Here is a 15212-nt window from a genome sequence, read left to right as displayed (position 1 = left end):
TAGTCAACATGAAGATCAGTAGAAACGGAATGAAATGTGAATTAACATTTTAACAATCAGAAAATATTTTAACACAATTTTATGCTTTTTAATGATATTATAGCCATTAAACTGATGTGCTGTTGGCCTACAGATTTTACATGACAGGCGCCTTGACTTATATGTATAATATCCAGGATTTGACTCGATATAAGTATTGATATTTTGATAACTCTATATTAACAGGAATCCTCATTTTCATTTCATTTGTATTGATCAACTTTCCAAAAGTCAAACTAATGATGTTGTTTTCATCAATCAGTTAAAACTGTTTTGTGTCTTTTTTTTTTTAATCAAAGTATATGCATAAGAAGTCCTTCAAGACTAAAGCTGTTTTACACCCAAGGATGTTTGATATCCACACATGGACATCTGGCTGATGGATAATTCTCTCTCAAGAATTCTCCTTAGTCTAGTTTAGGTACAAGATATATGCACATTTTATAGCCACTTTTATAAACTCATAGTGTCCCATTTGGCAGCAGACTCTGCACACACGCTACTGAGGCGCAATATTCACCTGCCTCTCAGATGCAGCCCAGCTAAAGAAACAGAGGCAAGCACTTAGTCCGTCCCACAGTGACCACTGTCTTTTCCCTTCCGCTTATCTAAAGTGACATAAAGGGTATTTCAGGTCTCCCGTGCTCGAGGCTTGTCCCGAATTATCTCACAATGTCCCGCTACAACCAGCTATATATAGCCGATCCTTGCCTCAGACAATATGTCTGCAGTGATGGAAACTCTGAAAGTTAAGCCCAGTGGTTTTTTTCTAACCCTTTGATCGTATCCGAATATGACAGAATCACAACAGACGGTCATTTTGTCGTCTTGTTCCTTCTGTCCTACATTAGCTTACCTTGTGGCTGTACTTTAAAACCTGATAAAGTGCTCGCAGCAAATGCAAACCGACAGTACAGGAGCTTAAGCAGACAGCCAAATGAGATATTGATTACTCACACTGATGTTTACACTTTTGCTCGTCTAATACTCTTCTAGTCGCCATGATTCGTCAGCCATCTGCTCGAGCACATCCAAGTTTCTGCTTTGCAATTAAGATCGGAGTCTGATGTTTGCATACATTTCATGGAAAAGCTCTTCTCTTATTGCAATGTGAATCAATTAATTCTACATAGAAACACCACAGAGTCTCTTTTATTTTCCTTTTTTTTTCATGGCTAGCATAACTTTGCCTTTCGACAGTCAGTATTTACAGTTTATTCATATTTCCCAGAAACTTCGTTACCATTCGTAACTGATCGAAGTGTATCTTAGAGCTCAGTAGGTGGCGCACTAAGTTTGAAAATGATCCTATTTTGTTTTAAATAATATATTATAGAGCAGAGTGCGCCACCTGGTGGGCTCTTGACACTGATGACCTCATGAAGCTTCATCCGCCCATCACGACGTGTCGTTCTCTAAACATTTATGTTACGTCTTGCATCACTTATCAGTGATATAAACCAGGCAGCTTTCAAATCCTCTCCCTTCATTTCTTTGATACTTTCAGACCTCAAGAAAAAAATCAAGCTGCCAGTCATATGCTAGAGTTAATAGCTGTCTTCTGCTTGGACGACAAAGATCAGGAAGAAAAAAAAGGAGGAACTCGGAGACAAAATGAAGTAGCTGGTTGACACTCTGATGCAGCAAAATTAATGTTACACAAAACAAAAAAGATATACTCGTACTCATCGTTGTATGTATTTTCTAATTGGATACAAGTGGTTCAACAGTGAGTCAACTGGACTTTGTAGAGTTCTAGGAAGAGGTTTAACCTCTCATCCTATAAGTTTATTTAGTTCCTAACCCTGATGAGTTTCCGCCAATATATTGTTTCCACACTCGTCCCTATTGTTCTCTGTTCCTTCCCCTAGAATATATGCTCGCTCCTAACCCCAGTTCAAATGGAACTGAAGAAACTTAATGAGTGGTGAAACGTCTTTCTAGAACTCTACACAGTCCACTTGACCCGCTTCCAAACCACCAGTATAACCATGTCCTGGATGAATGAGAACATTCTCAAATCACATAAGGCAATTGACATGTTTGGATATGCAGGTAAAACAGTGTCCTCGTGATGTGTATTATAATTGAATTAATTGAAACTACCAAATGTTCATGACCATAGAAGAGAGTAAAGCTTGCGCCAGCAGATCGAGAGCTTTGGTTCTAGTACAGCTCTTTCTTTACCACCATCTTGACCAGAAATGGGAATATGTGCTTTTTACCACCGTGGTACTGGTTTTATATAGAAAAGGTAGTAGCCAGTGCTTTGTTGACATTATGGTTTCATTTTATAATAGAAAAAAGTGTATCTAATGTTTCGAAAATAACAGGAATTGCAAAAGCGAGTCTCACTTCTGATAGAAAGTAGTCTGGACAAGGCCATTGTGAATGTCATCTCACACACAATACAATAGTTGTCAATTCTTGAGGCTTCATTTTGAGGCATCCTTCGAGCACCTGAAGCTTCTACATGCCGAAAAAATCATACACAACATCCCTAATGATTCAATGTTATCATTTTTGTTATAATGACCTGTCCTTGGACACTAGTTTGAGCCCATACCTAGTTATGATCCACAAATAATACTACAATTCTTACACAACAATCTTCACATTTTTACCTTAACCTTACCCTTAACCTTATACGTTTTACCTTAACCTTAACCTTATAAGGCTTTACCTCTTCTTAATATTTAAAAAAGTCATTATTAAATGATATTTAATAAAATAAAATAAAAACAGATGTGAAAATATAAGGTCCATACACTTAAATCGAAAGAATAATGCATATTTGGACAAGGTTTTCTACATGAAGCAGGAATGTTCCAAATGAAAATATTACATGAAAATATTTTTCTAAGTGGACAACTGCCAACATGGCATTTAGTCCGACAGCATTATTTTTGTTTATCTACCCCTAAAAACAAGGAATATTCAAATATATGTTTTGTGTGTACAGATCAGGTGGTGGATCTCTTTCAAGATTCATTGGGAGCTACATAAAAGGATTGACAAAATGCTAGAATTAAATTATCATATCATCACCGTTTTATACTGCAAACACAGGCTTGAAATTGGCCACATGGGAATAAATAAATATTTTTTGTTTATTTTATCTTGGAGTCACGTAGCAGAGAGGAAATTAGCGCCTTCAAGCAGTAAACCTTGATGTTTTCCTGACCTAAATCTTAGCAGCTGCATTAAATCAATAACAAAATCCGCCTTTTACCAAAAGCATGAGAGGAAGGTTCACACTAAATGTTGACATTGATCTCCAGTAGCTAATGCTACAATGAAACATGAATATTTAAATTTAAACTTAAAATAATACAAATGATCTTCATAGCCAAACTAAAAATACTGTCTTGGTAACTTGCCGGTCGATAAACGACTTGTTTATTTTGTGCTACACCAAGTAGACACTCCGACTGTTGATTGCTTCTCACTTGCAGTGCCAAGAAGAGACGACAAAGGGAAATGGCTCTAACATCCATAGAGCTTTTTTTTATGTTTATCCTGCTCTCAAGTACTTACACTAAGTCACCGTTTAACCATCCACACACACACTGGTATAATGATTGACAGGAAGCTGAGACGCAACACGCCATTTGAACCCTCAGGGTAGTTTAGTAATGGACACACTGAGGCAAACCTCTTAAAAGCAGACCGTCCGCCCATCGTAACTGCACATGGTTAAACCATTGTGAAATCTACTGAAGAAACAAGGCAAACAATATCCTATACATGAATTTCTCTAACTCCTGTGTTGTTCTCAGTATTATCTTGATTTTTAAAGTATGTACTTTTTTGAGTATTGTTTTGATTGTTTAAGCGCTTTGTGACCCTGGTCTCGAAAAGCGCTATATAAATAAATATTACTTACTTACTTACTTACTATACTCGTGAATAGGGTTTGACCACTATTTCTACCTTTTTACCAACGTTTTGCAGTATTTTGTTGTATTATCTTCCTAAATAAATACTTCATAGTCGTGTTTCCTCTTGCAAGGGCATCATTGTTTAAAGAAGAGTGGTGTTGTTTTGAAATGTGTTGTATAAAAGATTGATAATAATGGTTCTGTCTGAAAATAAAAAGAAACCAACAACTGGGGTTTGACTTTTCTGACAGTGTGTTCAGTTCAGTTACAAAAGATAAAGGCTTTTGTTATGTCGGTTCCTGCATTTATCTTTCTAGTACCTTCAAAAAGTCTATCAGTACTTTATCTTTTTTTAAACGGTCTCTGAACTACTGCTCTAAAGCAGTTTGGTGGTCTCATGCGGGCAAAGTTATGTTGTCTTAAACCAATCATTTGTGAAATTATGAAAAGAAAAACAACATTAATGTCCATTTTCTTTATTGCTGCATTAAAATGAGTTTCTAAAAAGGACTGGAACTAACCTTTAACTGGATTAGTGGTAGGAATTACATCTGTATGAAGTACTGGTCCGTCTTATTGAGTCACGGTGATCTTCTCAATGTGTTTGCAGCTGGAAACGATCTGAGAAACCTTGTTATGTTGCACTTTAATTTCATTTTAAACAACATTTCATCCTTTCAAACAAAGACTAATGTCAGATTAGGTCATGTCTTGTTGTTTTAATATGAGTGAAAAGCAGAAGTGCTGCATAACATGGAAGACTAAGTTATACAAGTCACAAGTTTGCTGGTATGGCTAATCTCGTATCCTAAAAATCATGTTTGGCAATTGGCTGCCACCTATATAGGCCAGGGAAAAAAGCCTCCCTCCAATTGTTCTAATAATGCTATTATAATAGACTCTGCCTTACAAGCTGCAGCCCTTGTTTGCCTAATTTTTCACATGTTATTGTGGTTTTCCTTGGCAGCAGTAATGACAGTTAACTGTCCTTCCTTTTGTTGTGAAAGGCTGGACAAGCATTGGCTCTTTTTTTTCTTTTTCTTTTTTTCTTACATTCTCGACCATTTCCTGGCTCTATTTTGGTACCTGTTATTTCCATTGGGGTTTCTTGCAAGAAGTATGAACGCATATCTCACTTATGCACATTCCACTTGACTTTATCTCACATTCACACATAGAGAAATAAACTGTTTGATATTGGTATGTCTCCACCTAAGAGATAGCCTCTTCCTCGCCTTTCTGCTACCTATATTTGCCCCTTCTATTTTCCTCTTTTTATATTGCTCCTTTCAGGCTGTGTTGAGTTTTTAGTAGCTGTTAGTTATTATCATGTCAGTAGACATGATTTTGGAATTTTATCATCCGAGTATTGAACTTCCACATCAATGTTTCAAAATGTGTTTCAAAATGTTAAGTCAATGCTCCAGAACAGGGATGCTTAGTTAGTTTCACAGGAAGTAAAAGCAACTTTTCTTTTATTCAAAATGCAAGTTGTCATGGCTCAAAAAAACAATAACCCTAAAACTAGTGTGTGTTTATGTGAGTGTGACCCTCAGAATCTTAAATATCAGTGTCAACCCTTCACTACTTTATTTGCAAGATTTTGTTCAATGGACTAAAGAATATATATAATATCAGAAATTATGTAAGACCTTTGTTAATAGATGCTGATTTTTACAAGTATGTAAAAAACACACAGATGTTAAAATGTACATTTTCAAACCTTATGTTTTCTCTGGGTCAAGGTGACCCGGTGGCATGAAAACAAATGTGTTTGAGGTATCGCTTGGGTTATCTCTATGTCACCTTGAGAGGTGAATATGCTAAAAACAGGTGTCTTTAAAAGTGTCTTTAAAAAGATGTTGACGCGTACACTTAGATGTTAAAATGTATATTTCAAAATATATTTGAAACCATACACAGGTATTCAAATGTATATCAAAAGTATGTTTAGAAAATTACACAAAAGTTAAAATACAACTTTGAACCCATGTTTAAAACATAAGCAAGTGTTAAAATCCAGTTTAAAGAAGTGTTTTAAAACACAGGTGTTAGAATATATAGTTTAAGATATGTTAAAAACAAACACGGTCGTTAAAATCATATATTTTAAAATGTGTTAAAAACATACCCCGGTACAAAACTACAGTAAATCCTTAATAATGTATGTTTAGGAACATACAAACATGTACAAGACTGTTAAAAAAAATCTACCTTATCTGTCTTATGAAACCGCTGACTCGGATTAAGAATCCTGATGAGGACTTTCCACGGACCACATATTAAGTTAAAAAGAGATGCTTTTGTCAAGAAGCTCTCATATCCTGTAAGCTCTGCAGCCAAATCCTTCAACATCTCAAGACCAAGAGGCTGAAAAATAAAGACGTAATTATCCGAGCAGAGAAGCGTATGTACATTTCATACACATTATCTTGCTGAGAACAAAGACCAACCACCATGTGTGCAGACTGTCTGATCCACTCACAGGGTTTTCGTTTACTTGTGTTATTTTGGCAGAAGGTGGTGATTCAGAAAAGAATGAATGCGCAATAAGCCCAAGCTGTGAGTGAAATATTCAAATCAAGCCTCATTTACACAAGTTGCAGAGTTTCTCTCCTACTTCTGGCACATTCACGTTGTTTGACAAAACTGGAAAGGCAGCTTCAAAGACTTAATCCACCAATGTCGTGCTCATCTTCTGGGAAACACCAACTATTGTGGTGTTAATATCTCAATTGTCAGGGCGCATATATGGATTTCAAAAGGTCCAACATGAGATTTTAAAACGTGGAAATGATCATTTAAAGGTGATGTCAGATGAGGTTGAAGGCGTGCAATGATATCTGAAGACTTTCAATAAAGAGCGTTGTCCGTACTTGTACAGTGTTCTACTTCATGGCACACAGGTGCCCTTCACACCTGTCGCCAGATGGTCGCTATCTTCCCAAGTCAGGCGGGCGGCGAGGCTGGCATGGAAACAGCCGGCGTTTGAAGTGCTACTCCCCCTCAGTAGTGTGATCCACCTCAAAAAAAGGAATTTGTCATGTTGTTCCACCTCTCAAAAACCCCTTGTACAGTGGAGCAGAGGAAAGTTTGCCTATATGCTGCCGAAAGTCTCTATAAATACTATCTTGTGGATTTCATAAAGGTGTAGGTAACTAAAAATACAGTTTGGCCTTGCTGCACAATCTTTTTTATTGCCTCTGCCTTTTTCTCTCTGTGGTTTAGGAAAGAAGTGGGCCAACTTCCACCTCAGTACTTGACAGGACAGATACTTAATCATATCCACACAGCTCTCGGCTATTCCAGGATTGTGCTGCCCTCTGCAAAACTCTTCTCCTGTCGCTTTCCTTCTTTAGAACCTCACATGGATGATCCTCATTTATTGTTGTTTAGTGTTGTTTCTCTTGAATAGTACACCTTTGTTCCTCTTCTTCTGCTTTGGCTGAACCTTTTTGTCTGGGCGTGAGTCATTCTCTGGAAGCCCAAAATACCCACCAAAAAATAGATCCATGCAGGTTTATACTTTATAAAAACTACTTAGTTAATAGTGATGTGTTGATGAGACTTCATGAATCAGCTTATGCTGTATCGTGATATAGTTTAAAGACCAATAGATGGCACCCTCGGTGAAAATGATGCCAGGTTTCATTGAATTAGTAGATCAGAGCCAAATATTATACAGAAGAGTTATTAATAATGTTAATATTAAGACAGTTTATAAATAAACAACTGATGCTGTATCATGAAGCATCAACCCATCACTTGCTAATAGTGTAATTGCATTGCTAATATCTTTTCAACATAGTTGTCAGTGCCTATTGTATGATGTTGAACTGAATTAAACTTGTTTTGCCATTTTTGTAAACACCTATTCTACTCATGGGCTGCTGATTCAAAATGACGTAAGGTTCTAATTAAATGGTTCAAAGCATTATAGAGCAGAGAGTGCCATCTAGTGGAGTCTGAAAATAAGGATAATGCTTCATGAAGCTTCATTAAACTATCACATCCATTCACAACATGTAAGAAGATACACTTTGTGTGTATTGCTATACTCTTCGTCTTTATGTATTCTTTAAAAAGTTTAATATATTTTTTTGCATTTGTTTAGAGACATTTTTCGTTAGTTTTCTAATTTATTTTTCCTCTTTTTCATTTCTAGCGTAAAGTAATTTTATCTGACAGCAACAGGGCTTATGATTGTAGTGTATGAGGACGTCAGGAATAGACAGTGACAGCTTGATAGATGGTGTTTAAACATGGTTCCTTTGAGGTAGATGCTGCTTCTTTCTTAAAATATTCATCAATAACCATTCATCTGATCCACTTTCACTAGGCTGCCATCATAAAATATGTATAGCTGATTGTGACCTGTTTAATGTAGCCTTAAAATGAAGTAAAAAACATTTGTTAAAATTGCAATTATATATTTGGATCAGTTTCCTGCTTGTATTATCTTCAAATGCAATAAATCTTGTGCAAAATGATTCGATTGGAAGACATAGGTGGCGATGAAGGGAGAGTTGTTAGTCATTATTTGCGGGAGGGCTGAAGCCATGAGTATTTTTAAGTGCTCTCCTTCCCGTTGTTATTTTTCAATCTTGTTAGATAACCAGACTTCTCTCCACCAATTGTTTGTATAGATGTATCTTTCTCTTCGATCGTCCTTCCCTGCCCTCTGCCCACTCAGCAAACAAGTCAGTGGGTACCGGACACAGAAAAGTGGGCAGAAGTGTGGCGGAAATGAGAAAGAAGGAAGATCAAGGTGGAACCAGAAAAGATTAAACATTTCTTTTTTGGTGACAGTGTCAGATAAGAGGTGGACTGGCCGAGGTAGGGACAATGTGTGAAGTGAGAGCTCAGTAATGGTGGTTTTACTAAAACAAAAATGTTCTTCCTATTACGATCACCACTGACGGGTCCTCCCGGAAATGTACTGCAGTCCATCCTGACACTTCTTATTATCGACCTGACAATCTGGATTTCACTATATTGTTGAGTCATATTGTTACTATTACATAGAGGTATCCTATCAACTTTCCAGGGACCCATTTGTCATCTGCTTTCTTTTTGAGATCGTATGAAAGTGTAATAATCGTGAGTCGATTACATTATCTTATTACCTAGAAAAGCTCCCATAAATTATGCTATACAAGACGTAAAGCAAGATTGGGAATCTCTACTAATCTAATGTTGCTTTTCTGGCACTGGAACACAACGCATCATTTAAAAGAAGACGGTAACAAACGAGAACAGAGTCGCAAGGGTACGGGGCGCTGTCATTCTTTGCCAATTAGCGCAGGTGAGGTAAGCATGGATTTTTTGTTTTTCTTTTTTCTCTTCCTCAGGAGGAAAAAAGAAAAAAATAGGTCATAGCGCTCTGTAAGACTTGGTAAAGCAACAGCACAGACAAATGGCCGTACATTGCAACTACAAATGTGTCTCACGGAAGAACTAAGTGGAATTATATAACGTGGTGGATAGATGGTCAAGAAAGTTCCTTACGTGAGCCAGGAACAATTTCATCTTCCGTCGACGAGATTCTTCTGTCTTGTCTCAGGAATTCATTTTCAACAAAGGGATGGAAGGAGGGCCAGAGGAAGGGAAATTTGCATGACCCAAAAATGCCCCGCCTTGTTTCCAGCTCCATAAATCAAAGGCGATGGAGAGAATCCCCAGACTCCTCCTTTCTCTGTCCTCAAAGGTGATAAATTGATCGGAGCCTGGCTAATAAGCGGGAGGCGCCGCAGCCCCAAACTTGCTAAGATTTACGTTGAGGCAAGTGGATTTATAGCTGGGTAAATGTGAGAGTGCCGCAGAACAAAATCTATTTACTTTATTTGTCTCCCTAGTACTCATGCGATTTGAGAGAGGGGTGCTCCTCCGGTGAAGGACCGTGGGAGTGGGAGCATTGCCAAAGTCATGCATCAGAAGAAAAGAAATGGAATATCTGTCAGGAAAGCGACAAATGCAATGGAATTAGCTTACAGTGATTGATGAATGTGCGCCTCCTTCTGCAAACTCTGTGCGAATATGACTTTGGGTCAACTGGATAGAGATGCGAGTAGATCTCAGACTTTGCGACTCCTTCTGTCTGTAGGAAATAGATAAGAATCGATATGACGGACACTCGAGCATCCTAACGTTTGGCACGAGATGAGGAGAGAACTTTTAGGACAAAGGCTTGCCGGGTAAACCTCGTTCAGGCAAATCTAGCAGTCACCCTAATGACACCAGGTGACACTGAAATTGCTCTTTTAAGAAGATGATCAATTGTGGTTTTTCACAACCTGACTGCTGAAAAGGTGAAAAGAAATTCTGAAGAAAGACAGGTGGAGATTTTTTTTCCACCCTCTCTCTGGGCTGTCTCTTTTCTCAAATGGAGCATTTTCATCCCTCCTCAGTGCGTCTTCCTGTTTCAGCTTCATCCCCTCTGCACCCACAGCTCCCACTTTTCATGTCTCTCTTTCCTGTCTCTTTCTGTCGGTTGTGCATTATTTCTTATCTGTTTTGTGCTGACAGCCTTCCGATCCTGTTGTGTTGATGAGACAATCAACACCAAGCCTGCTGTGCAGATTAGGTCGGGCTTATAAAAGGGGTTTAGGGTGGTTTCTGATGCACAAATTGGGCACAAAAACAACCTTGTTGAAGAAGCAAAAACTACAGAAAGTAAACAGCCTCGATTAGAATGGTGTTGCATACTGATGATGGTCAAAATAGCAGATTTTATGTGTATTTCTTCCTCGGGTTTAAAGCAACAATAAGAAAGTTTTAAGAATGTCTTTGTGGCGACTACGTGTGTCCTAAAAGTGTAACTGCATTTCTTTAAATTATCAGAGGAATCTTAACCAAATACAGCATCTGCATTTGTTTATAAAACAAGATAAAGGGTATTTTTGCATCAGTATCATCTGGGGTATTTTCAAAAAGTATATCAGTGCTTCATAAAAACACTTCCCAAAGATCAGCTGTTTTTTTTCAGATAACACACAAACACACTGATAAGTGAAAAGCAAAATGGAATCAATTATTACAGAAAATATGAGAAAATAATAAATAATGTCACAATTGTACATATTTGTGCTTTAAATGTGATCTGCAGAGGAAAAACAGTGACTTCCTAAAAAGCCAAAATTAGTGATTACAAGCCGATGATGTTTGTAACTACAGTAAAACTATTATTTACTTAGTTATTTTATTTTTGATTTGCCGATTAAATGACAAAAAGCATCAATCAAAAATGTCATTTAATAATAAAGTAAAAAAGTAGTTTAAACTGGTGTGTTTTTCTTTTAAGTATATGCAGTATATCTAATGTAAATATTGTGTTCTTCCTAGGTAAACCAATTATTTTCAGAGTCAACTAGTTACTCTCCGCTTTATATTAAATTGACTTGAACCATTTTTTCTGTTAAAAACTCAAATCAAGTTATATCATTACTACTATAACACAGATATACAGTATGTAATGTACTTGGCCTTAGTTCTTGTGGAGATGGAGTTGGTAGTCCCAGTGTTGTGTCAGATAAGCCTCACGTCTACACACAGCCGTTGTGCTCAGTCAATAGATATGAAACCTTTTAAAACTGGGTACCAGTGTGAATAGACTTGAAAACACTGGCTCTGTGTTTCCATCTGTGCAGCTAGTATAGCAGGTAAAGAAGTCTGCACACAAGCCTTTTTACATCAAGATCACCACATGGGACTTTTACAACCCCAGTATCAGAAAAATAGTCACGTGCACCTCCATATACGTGTGGTCTATAGTACATTATAAAGACACGATACTGTCAGTGAAAAATAAGAGTCATTTTATTTAGGTACTAAATTGCAACACATCTGCAGGTCATATTTTTTAGTGTATATTATTGATGAAGCCTCATGATTGGTTGTTGATGATACAGTGTCTTTTAATAGACCACTATATGTCACTCTCTACTTTATAATCTGATCTCCTAATTCATTGGCATCATTTTCACTGAGGGTGCCATCTAGTGGTCTTTAAACTGAATCATGATACAGCATCAACTGCTCCACGAGGCTTCATCAACCCATCAGTAATTGTGGTGTATTTATAGTTTTTTTGTGAATAATTACAGATATTTGTATTCGGATTCAAAGATGCAAAAGAAAACTTACAATAGTAATAAAGTGTTCTTGATAAAAGAGGTTTCCGTTAATTTGAGAGGAACATTCTTTTCGTAGTCATCTGGCAGAGAAAATGTGATTACTTGTGAAAATCCACCTGAAAATCCAGGTATATGAAGCTTCCAGTATGGATTTTCAGCACCTTTGTATTAAGTGAGTTATATTTAAGAAGTTATTCCATCTGTGCGCGACGATTTCCTCCACCTTGTGCAGCTGCAGCAGCGACGAGGACAGACAGACGAGGAGAACTGAAAGGCATCACCGCTCAAATGTTCATTTTTAGCCTGCTTGTTTGCGCACGGAGCGCCGGAGCTGACGAGCTGAGCGCAGAGTTTTTGACACAATGGTGTCAAACTTGTGACTGTGATGTTCAGCTCGCACAAGTGAGAAGCGCCATCGCACCTGCTGGAAACTTTGCGACACAAACAGGCTGCTAACACGTCTCCGTGCAAAAGTGTTACCGGGAGCCGCTAATTTAAACAAAAACACGTTTATTATTGAAAATTAATGCTCATCCTTAAATGAGGGGGGGGGAGTATGAGACCAATATACATCATGACATTATTCATGTTGGATTAAGATCGGACTTTTTTGATACATTTTTTGAATAGCTATTTTGAGCAAAGCCTTACAGTACATTTCCCATTTGCAATAAATGTTTGATTTCAATTCACCCGTTTAACAGCGACATGTTTAAATATCCATCTTTTAATGGAACATTTGGAAGAATTAATAAAAATGCTTTGTGTGATTTATAGTAAATTCAGCAACTGTCTAGTTTAATTCCAGCTTTAGGAAATACGATGGGTTGTCCAAAGACATACATTTGATGACATCTTTTAATTTTTCCTGCATTTGAACCATACATTTATTTGAGATTAAAAGAGAAAATAACTATTGTTTCATATTGATTTTTGCCATTGATGTATGGATGAAGCTTCATGAAGCAGCGTTATATGCGTTAGATCTAAGTAGATATTTAAAATTATGTGAGGTTTCAATAGAAAAGCAGTTCAAAGTAATCAGTTATAGAACAAAGAGTACATTGAAGCTGCATCAACCCATCGCTAGTTTTCCAGTCCTTGCCAAAAAATTAAAGAGATTCCAAAGTTTGAGTGTCGGTACATAGAGGTATCTATCACAGGATTAGGGTTAAAGAGAGATTTCCTTCACGGTTGCCTTTAGATATGGTTTGAGGTAGTGATGTTTCAATGAGGCCGGTTGTATCATTATACAGTGTCTTATCTTTGAAAGGCCACTAGATGGCACTCTCTATTTTATAATATTTGGCTCTGATCTACTAATTCAATGAAACCTGGCTTCCATTTCACTGAGGGTGCCATCTAGTGGTCTTTAAACTGTATCATGATACAGCATCAGCTGCTTCACGAGGCCTCATCAACCCATCACTAGTTTGAGGAAATCAAACAATTAACTCCGCCCACTTCCTCAGAAACGGCTGCAGGGTTTCACAAATCGGTGCCTTGGACCCCTTTCGGTGTTTTGAAACAGTTTCCCTGCCTTTGCATAATTTGAGCTTCTCATCAGGATAGAAAGCGGCTCACATGCACACAAACACATTTATTTTTAACTACACCCACTTGACTGGTGTTTAGGCAAGAGGAATATGTGATGCGTACCTGCACTTTAACATTCTGCCGGTTTATGGAGTTGAGGCGGCGTGTCTCTGTTGGTTACTGTTCAGGGGAAGGTCATAAGCAGACGATTTATGTCTCAAGTGCAGCACGGAATGCTAATGCTGCCGTCTCAAAGCAGCTCCTGGTGAAAGTTTAAAATCCAGGTGCCTGTGTTAAGTCATGAATTTTACAGCTCTGCTTCAAGAGACGATTTCACATGAGTTGATGCACGCCGACAGAGTTTGGAGTTGACAAAGATTTAATCACACTGAGCAGCGTGATGTCGGGAACTTTAATTCAAATGTGTTGATATAGCGCCAGCAGTTGCGTCTGTCTTTGCAAAAACTATTTATTTCGTAAGGAAACTTCAGTGCTTCAAACTCGCTTTCACAACTAGCAAGCTCTCAGACCGTGCACAATTTCACCAAAGTGTTCATTTCACATCAATAAAATCAATGGAAATTCTTATTTATTCATGAATGTTGGAACTTGGATAAAACTAAAGCTATTTTAAAACATGTCATTTAAATTGTATCATGATACAGTTTGAAAGACCACTAGATGACACTCTCCCTGAAATGATGACGAGTTTCATTGAATTAGTAGATCAGAGTCAACGATTATAAAGTAGAGAGCGACATCTAGTGGCCTTTTAGACTCAAGACTATGATTATACAACTGATACTGTATCATCAGGCCTCATCCATCCAGTACTTTGATCATTACAAAAAAAATATTTTACATTTAAATGAACTTCATTGGTGTGTTGTTGAGTTATTTTAACAATAGACAGAGAAATAAAATGATCCCACGAATACCTATTAGTGCTTCAGAGCCTCTTACATTATAAGTACACATTTATATAAGAGCGGTTCCGAAATTAAAGGATCGTACACAAAACACTCCAAAAAAATATCAATAAATCTCTAAAAAATAAATATCTGTGATTTTATTTGATCTAAATTATTCTCATTTTTTGTATAAAACAATATTTGTTTCTTCCGTTATATTGTGTTCAGTTTCCATTGCAACAACTTTTTTTTTTTTTTTAAGTTCTTATGCCAACAGTGCTGCTCTTTGTTGGAACCTGGTATCAGAGGAAGTCAAAATTGTGAGATTGAGAGTGGAAATTGGAGGCAACCGATCTCATCTTCGATCTGGACACAGATTGAATGAAACTCTTGAGGACCTCAACTATTGCAACAAGATTGTTTTCATCTGTCATAACATTTTGTCTAGTTTTATTGAGGTTTAAATGTCATATTTGTGCTTGTGAAGGTAATATTCTTGTCACTTGGGCAAAACTGACCAAACACTTTTCTTTGTCTCCTCTGCAGGGAAATTCCGAGGAGTTCTCTTCTTTCTTCTTCAGGTCAAAATCAGCAACTGCAATAAAACAAAAAAAAAAAGGTAACATCAGCTGAAGTTATTTCTGAATCACCCAGTGAAATGATCAGACCACTTTGTTTCAGTTTGTCATAAATCAATGTTCATTTGTTTGGTC

The 15212-nt window shown here is 37.2% G+C and overlaps 1 protein-coding gene across 14 annotated transcripts in view; it reads left to right on the top strand.

The window, feature by feature from the left end:
• Positions 1-15212, top strand: part of LOC148082299 (receptor-type tyrosine-protein phosphatase delta-like) — a 346341-nt gene that overhangs the window by 104358 nt on the left and 226771 nt on the right. For all 14 annotated transcript variants that reach the window (XM_087789456.1, XM_087789451.1, XM_087789446.1 and 11 more), the window contains exon 5: positions 15046-15118. The gene's annotated coding sequence lies outside the window, so the exon portion shown is untranslated. The remainder of the gene's footprint in view (positions 1-15045; positions 15119-15212) is intronic.

The sequence above is a fragment of the Callionymus lyra genome, chromosome 4 (genome assembly GCF_982586985.1).
Source record: "Callionymus lyra chromosome 4, fCalLyr1.hap1.1, whole genome shotgun sequence".
NCBI classification, from domain to species: Eukaryota; Metazoa; Chordata; class Actinopteri; order Syngnathiformes; family Callionymidae; genus Callionymus; species Callionymus lyra.
Note: the sequence above shows the minus strand (reverse complement) of the source record. Positions and strands in the feature narration are given on the sequence as shown.